General features: G+C 36.4%; 1 long non-coding RNA gene across 1 annotated transcript; it reads right to left on the minus strand.

Moving 5' to 3' along the window:
• Positions 1 to 449: 449 nt before the first annotated feature.
• On the minus strand, positions 450 to 1860 carry LOC107926662 (uncharacterized). The gene is made up of 2 exons (XR_005930290.1): positions 1275 to 1860; positions 450 to 748 (listed from the first exon to the last, which is right to left on the minus strand). It is a non-coding gene; the product is annotated as an uncharacterized lncRNA (long non-coding RNA).
• Between the last annotated feature and the right edge of the window lie 5917 nt (positions 1861 to 7777).

Below are 7777 nucleotides of genomic sequence, written 5' to 3' on the forward strand. Positions count from 1 at the left end.
TTTTCCCGAAACACCGCTAAAGACCATGACTTTTAGCCGCTCTTTTTTTAAAACGCCGCTAAAGGTAATGACTTTTAGCGACGCTTCTCCTAAAAACGCCGCTAAAGACCATGACATTTAGCGGCACTTTTCTCAAAAACGTCACTAAAGACCATGACTTTTAACGGCGCTTTTTCTCAAACGCCGCTAAAGGTCACTACATTTAGCGACGTTTTTTCATAAACGCCACTAAAAAGTATAAATTTTAAAAAATATATTTTAATTAAATAATATTTATTTTCTATGATAAATATTATATTATGTTTTATTTTTTAAATTTGAACTTTAAACCATACACAATTTTTAAAAAATCATTTATATGTAACTCAACAGAAATTATGTTCAAAGATTCATTGTGTCACTAAACAAAGAAAAATGATTTACACAAATAAATAAAAGATAAGAGAAAATGAAGGTTCTAATGAGCAAACTATTTTATAAGCAATCAGAAAGAATAGTACAGGAAATTCTTAGTATCCTACTTGAAGAAAGCATCGGAAAATATAAAGAGGATGAGAATGAGTACAAGGAAGCATCTTTAAGTTGAACCATTCTTGATGTCAGGTTCCTTGCCTCTCTCAGGGAGAAAACACTTGCACACAACAAGGACATGATGTCCCTTTCTCCATTTGACTTAATCACCCACATTCTCTCATACCCTTTCTGCCAACAGCATTTGTTCAAGTTCTTCTCTTCTTCTCTCCAATTCCTGCATATAAATGTCCATGAGATTATGGTATTTGATGAGAAAATTAGTTCACAACTGTGATACTTTCACAATATTGGCCTGAAATACCCTAGAAATCAATACCATATTGCAAAATCTCCAATATTCTTATCATGTTAAGGTGTTTATTGATAAATTTCTTAAGAGAAATGTTAACCAATGCCGTATAATTAATGCATCACTTTTTCTTGAATTTAGTTAAAGTAAGCAATGTATTAAATGTTAGAAAATATCCTTAAAATGAATTGTTCAAGACTCCTGAAAGGTTGTAGGTTCAATATCTTAACAACAATCACTTGTAACGCATGACAAGAATGGGTTCTTATAGTTTATTTGTCAACTTAAGAACACTTGATTATAATGTGGTAGGAGAGGTTTGAATATAAAAAAGAAGCATTCAGAGTATGACTAGACCTCCAATTGATCAAACAAAAGAATACATAAATAAGAAATCATCAAGGCCAGATGTAGACCAAAAGGCCAGCTTTGAACAACTCTCATAGCTTACCTCCAGATCTTGAATTGCTTATTCCCTTGTAATTTCCTTTTGCTGGCGAGAACGTTTGAGAAAGCCAATGCATAAGATTCCCTGACAAATTATTATTAGTACAATCAAGGAGTAAACATAAACTCAACTCAAAATCACAGTTCTAAAGCTTTTGCTCAATTCCACCCCAAACTATATTTTACCTCCTACTGTTGTTTAACGTTATATAGAAATTATTCTTTAGTTCTAATATCTAAAATTACAAGCACAAAAGGCAATATCAGGGTCTGATGAACAGTTAGATTTGACTAAAAATACCAGTAAATCCAATAAGCCCTAATTATAAATCTAAAGATTTGAAATCTAACTTTGGAACAAATTATAACACAAAACTAACAACAAAAAAACACAAAATAGACAAACAATCACGCCGCAAAACTAGAGCAAATACAATAATTTAAAAAAGAAAAAAAAAGATGATAATAAAGGACAATAGCTAGAACATTCCAATATGAAAATATTCAGTATGATTCAGTATGAATAGTAAGAAACAGCTTGCCTACCTCAGCAGCTTCCGAACTTGAAGATAGGTATTGATAATAGTAATGGCACAAGGCATCAGGAATGATGCTGGTGAGTTTGCCCAAACATCAAGGTTCTGATCTGTAACCTGAGGTTAAACAAAAAATTAGCTGTGAAATATGCACATTCACCAGCTTAGGCAGCTGCTTCAAACCCCTTCAGGGCCTCAAAATGTATTTGTGCTAGAGAAAGATAAAGATATACCACAAAGAAAATATGAAAATCAGATTCTATGAACTCAATAAATTGTTAAAGCTCGTCTTCCAGCCAGAAAATCAGGAAAAAAGAGAACTTGGGTTCTAACATCAAATGCAAATAACTCCCAGTCAGGCTTTTCTATTTTTCAAACTAACTTCATGTTCAGAAAATATAAACCCTGGTGTTGTGGGGCAAGAACTTCTCTCTTCTTGCAGTTCCCAAATAATAATTCAAAATTTCCACAATTTTCAGATTATTGAGTTTTGCATCAAGCTTTTAGCATAGGACGATCAGCCCTTGCAGTTATATGGGTCCTTTAATGCTAGCTAGTGCAGATTTACAGAATAAAAAAGCAGTAACAAGACGAAAAAACTACCGAATGTTACAGATACCTCTTCTCAAAATGTTATTACAGTTAATCGATATCCACCTATCATCAAGTATTCCTTTACCGCACAATTCAGATCTTTACGTTCATTAGCCTTCAATGGGCCTAAAGTAGAGAAGGGAACATCTCTCTTGTGCTGATGGACTTCCAGAGCATGATTTATGTTATTGCTCACACTTGATTCTACATTTGCATATAACATAAAAACAAATTCACACATGCCAGAAAAATGATGCCTAACTACTGATTAAAAGCATTTTTAAAAAATCCTACAATTCCCATAATTTCTACTAGCGATCCTACAAAAAGCCCACCAATTATGCAAAACAGTTGCCAAATAAAAACAACTGCGGCAGAAAAAAAGAGACAAATAGCAAAAGTGTCAACCAAATAGAGATCAAGTGCATCCATTCAAATATCAAATAAATAAGAAAATTTACCACTCAATCTATCCCGAAGGAGATCTACTTTCCTTTGTAAGTCAGTCTTCAGTTTCATAACATCTTCTCGAGCTAACCGTAATTTTTCTTCTATTGCTTCTTTCTCTTCTAGCAAACTTTGAGGGTCTACAACTGAATTTCAAGAACTATATTAGATGAAACCATCAGTAAGATTCACTTATTCCAGATCTAAATTGAAAATGGACTTTTGCTCTAAGGCTTAGAGCATTGATAAATGGGTAGAAACATGCAACACCAGCAACCCCAACCCCCAAACTATCAGAGGTGCAATCTAATTTCTGTATTTGATTGCTTAATTTGATTTCCATGTCAACTGGAATTTGCTATTTTCTGCTTGTACTTCCAATATCACCAGAACCTATAAATTCATTTTGGTAATCATAATAGTTTACATAAAATGCTACCTTCTAGTTGTAGTTCCAACATTACTGGAACCACAAGCTCATGCAGTAATCGTAATCACTAATTAAGTTGCTACATCTTCAGCATAAGAATTCTTTGATATATAGAACATGTATTGCCTAAAATGATGGTAAATGCCTTGACAAATGAATGCAATACAACACACGTATGCTGTGAGAGGAACCATTTCATGCAATACAACACACGTATGCTGTGAGAGGAACCATTTCATATGCAAAAGAAAACAATTCAATACCAAGCAGAACCTTGATTTCTTTACCTTCTCTCAACTGCCAAGAGAACAAATTTAAATTTCTTTACCTCATAAATGTAACTTCCATTAGTTATTAATTGTATTACCTTTTACTTCCTAAGAAGTTTATATAACTAGTTTAAAAAGTAACTAAATACTACAGTAATTTCAATGTAATTACTCTATTATAAAAATAAAATCATAAGTTTTGTAACATCCTGATTTTCGGGTTTTTCGTGATTCCTGATATTTTAAGTAATTTTCTAAAATTTGGTATGTGATTATGGAATTCATAATTTGGGTGTGTAAATGGGCTTATGGAAGGCTTATGAGTTGGCCAAAACCCGGTTGAATTTTTAAATTTTGGACTTAGGAGTTAGGGGTTCTGGCTAGGTGCCCTTATATTAAGTTGTGGGTAAAGTGTATCACAAAAAGAGCTTTGGTAGAGTGGCAAGGGTGATGCCACTAAGCTCCTAAAAAGGTGGCGCATGGAGCATAAGGGAAGACCTGGGATCGATTCCCTATGTTGGCAAATAAGAGTATTTATTTTTATGTGCAGGAAGGGTAAGTGTTGGAACCTAAGTGGATTCTGTAAGAGGAGAGTTGGATCAAGTCAAACGCATGGATTAAGGAGGGATAAGGGGAGAGATTTTAGGGATTTGAGAGAAGGATAGAGCTTAGCCGTTTGGAAGGGGTTAGAGAGGGGAACTCGGCAGAAGGGTATTAGGTTAGTAATTTCGGCATTAGGGTCTTAGCTGTGCTGTTTTCTCCTTTGTTTTAGTCTTTCTCTTCTTTTTCTTCCCTAGCCGAATCTATCATCCTTCCTCTCATCTTTTCTCCCTTTTCTTTTTCAAAATCCAGCCTATTACTTTCCTCTACTCATTTATTATTTCTTTCTTTAATCTCTACTTCTGCCGAAATACCGCAAAAAGCCGAAATCAGTGAAGATAGGTGGGTGCCGATTCTTTGTGACCAGCAACCTTTTCTTTCCTTTTCAATAGTTGGCGTTCAATTCCTTTACCTTTTAGGCATCCGGATTCAAGAGGAGGAAGACTGTGGTAAGTGTTCAAACTCTAAACAATTCCTAGTGTAACTATGGCCAAAAGCCGAAACCCCTCTAGTTTAGGGAGGTGGCCGAATGTGGGTGTAGGCCTTATGGGGTCTTCTTTTAATATTTTTGGTTTATTTATTGAAGGAGCAGCAAGGTGTAGTGTCGACTTGGAGTATCTTGGATCACCGGAGTGGCTAGACCTAGTCATCAATCGCGACAAAGGTAAGATTCCTAAGGCCATTATGGATGGTGGCCGAATGTGTAAGTATTAGTATTAGGTGATTTGAGGTTTGGTTCAATTATGGGAAGCTGATTATTAACGATGGATTATAGGAGAAATCGTGTAGGAGATCTCGTCGAGGAATATCACCAAACAGGTGTGTAACGAATCCTTTTCATAGCTTAAAGCGATAAATGCCGAAAAGCTGAAATGCCGAAATTCTGGCATTTCGAGGACTTGTGAGCAAGCGAACGCGCACTAGTTAGTTAGAATCGATGAGATGATGATCGGGAATAATGGAAATGGTAAGGGCGTGTTTTAGGCGTTCACGGTAAGTTGGGCCTCGAGGGGCTGAATTAGGGCCCAATAGGCTTTCGGGCCCATTTGGGTAAATTTGGTAGGAAATGGAAATCTGTTAAATTGCATGTTAAAACTGTTAATACTGTTATGGATATAGGCTAAATGGGCTTAGATGACAGAATCGGCTAAGTAGGGCCCATTAGGGGTTTTTGGCCCAATAACTCGATTTCGTTAAAAATGGGCCAGAATCACTGTTTGCATCCATGAATTGTTTGTAACTGTTGATGAACATGGAAACCCTAATTTTTGGTAAAATTACAAGATTACCCTTGAAAATGACCGTTTTGCCCTTAGGTAAAAATGACCATTATACCCCTAGGGTTTATATATGAACTTAATGCATGGGATTTTGATAAACATGATATGTATGATATGCACATGACATGTATGATATGCACATGATATGTATGATATGCACACGAGATGTTCATAAATGCATTGGGTTGGGTTTTTATATGGATGGAGGAAGTGCAAAAGGGCTTATGCCCCAGTTATTAAAAGGGTTTATGCCCCAGTTATTAAAAGGGTTTATGCCCCAGTTATTAAAAGGGCTTATGCCCCAGTTATTAAAGGGCTTATGCCCCAGTTATTAAAAAAAAGGGCTTTGCCCCAGTTATTAAAAGAGGCTAGGCCTCCAGTTATATGATAAAGTAGCTATGCTGCCAGTGGAGAGTTATGGCGGGGTGGGTCGAGTTAATCCCCACATGGTGTGTTGGTTGGTACAGGTAGAGAGTAGCGGATGGTGGGTTGAGTAGCCTCCCCAAATGGGTTGCATTCTTTCATTGACATTACATGTGACATAAAAATGGGCCTTTGGGCCGTACCGGTTACAGTAAAGGCTCCGGCCCAGTAATATGAAATATGAAAAGGCTTCGACCCAGTGTTATGAATTATGAAATATGAAAAGGGCTATGGCCCAGTACATGTTTGAGATTGGTTTGGGCTTAGACCTAACAGGCTGTTATTGTTTTGGGCTCTGAAAGGGGCTTGTTGCACACTGAGTTTCCAAACTCACCCCCTTTCCTTAACCTTGCAGGTGAGCCTTGATGTGGGGACTTGGGCCGGAGGGGATTCAGAGTAGCCACGGTGATTGTCTTTGGACTTTTAAATAAGTGTGGGTTTTCATTAGATTCCCTTTAATTATTATTTATTTTTGGGTTGTAATAAGGCCATTTTAACTTTCCTTTTATTTCTTTTCGGGATTATTTTAATTTTAATAACTTCAAACTTGGTTGATAATTATTCAAATGGGCTAGACTTAGGACGTGTTTTCAAAACGATACTTGTTTTCAAAGAGTTCAACACCACGATTAATCGATTTATCAAAGTCGTTCACTTAAACAAGTTAAACTCGATATAACAAAGTGTGGCTATGGTTGTGGGCATGTCTAGGATTGGATCCAATCAAAGAGCTTGGTACTTAAGCAGCCTTCATGGCTCACCTCCTCTATCTCGGATACCTACCTGGTGCCCAGCTTCCATACACCTTGTTAACTCAACAAAATATATGGTTTTTAAAACACTAAAACGGAACGTGGGTTTTCAACTCCAATGTGGCACGTCAGATTCGGCCATAACGTCTGGGCTGGGTTTGGGGTGTTACAAGTTTCATTCTTCCAAAAAAGATGATTTTTTTTTACTTATCTTTTGTTGATATCCGATCAGGATCGAGATTTTGGTGAGCTTAGTTCATATACAGTCTCCCTCTTACCCTTACCCTACCTAACGTCCTTCCTAACACTCTCCTACCGTTACATTTCCTAATTTCCTTCTTATCGCTTTTCTACCCTTACCCAGAGCCACCCCGAAACCTGCATTTAGCACCGTCACCTTGGCAACCGGCATCAACAATTTTTATAAGGTTCCATTCTGTTATTACTTTTACAAAACACTGCTGGAATCAGATTTTCTCTACATGTTGATCAAACAATAAGTAACACTAAAAACACAGTTCATATTTAAACCAAAAAAAAATCAAAAGAAATAAATTTATACGTCTAAGTCATTCCCGATTTCATACTTGAAAAAGAAAAAGGAATTAAAGAAACACAAAAGTACCTCCAAGAGAGTTGTGGCGAGAGATCTGATCAACAGGAAAATGAGAAGGATCGGCGAAGAATTCCTTTAGACACATAGCTTGAGCGTCACGACCATCATCAACAGATCTAGCTTAATCAATCAAAAATAAATCTCAAAACCACAAATGCCCATAAAGATCTCAATGAACACCAGATCAAAACATACAGATAAATCAAAAGGCAAACAGAAACCCAAAAACCCAGTATGGGATCAAAAGAAATTTTTTATTAAAGAAATCAAATCTAAAGAAAAGGAATAAAAGAAATGTACCAAATGACTCTAACAAACACTTTCTTTCCCTTCAAATCAGCTTCCTTCAAGTCCCCAACGCTCTTCTTTATAGCCATGGTAGTAGCACTTCTTCAACAACAACCAAACATATAAACAACGCTACACCCGAAAAAAAGGATTAGAGAACCGATCTGCAAAATCAACAAGAAAATGGGAGTATTCAAAGTGAGAGTACTTACGAAGATGAGAGAGGAGGATATATCTAGACAGTGAAAAGAAACGAAGGATCGAGAGAAAAA

Source organism: Gossypium hirsutum, chromosome A07 (assembly GCF_007990345.1).
Source record: "Gossypium hirsutum isolate 1008001.06 chromosome A07, Gossypium_hirsutum_v2.1, whole genome shotgun sequence".
In the NCBI taxonomy this organism is placed as follows: Eukaryota; Viridiplantae; Streptophyta; class Magnoliopsida; order Malvales; family Malvaceae; genus Gossypium; species Gossypium hirsutum.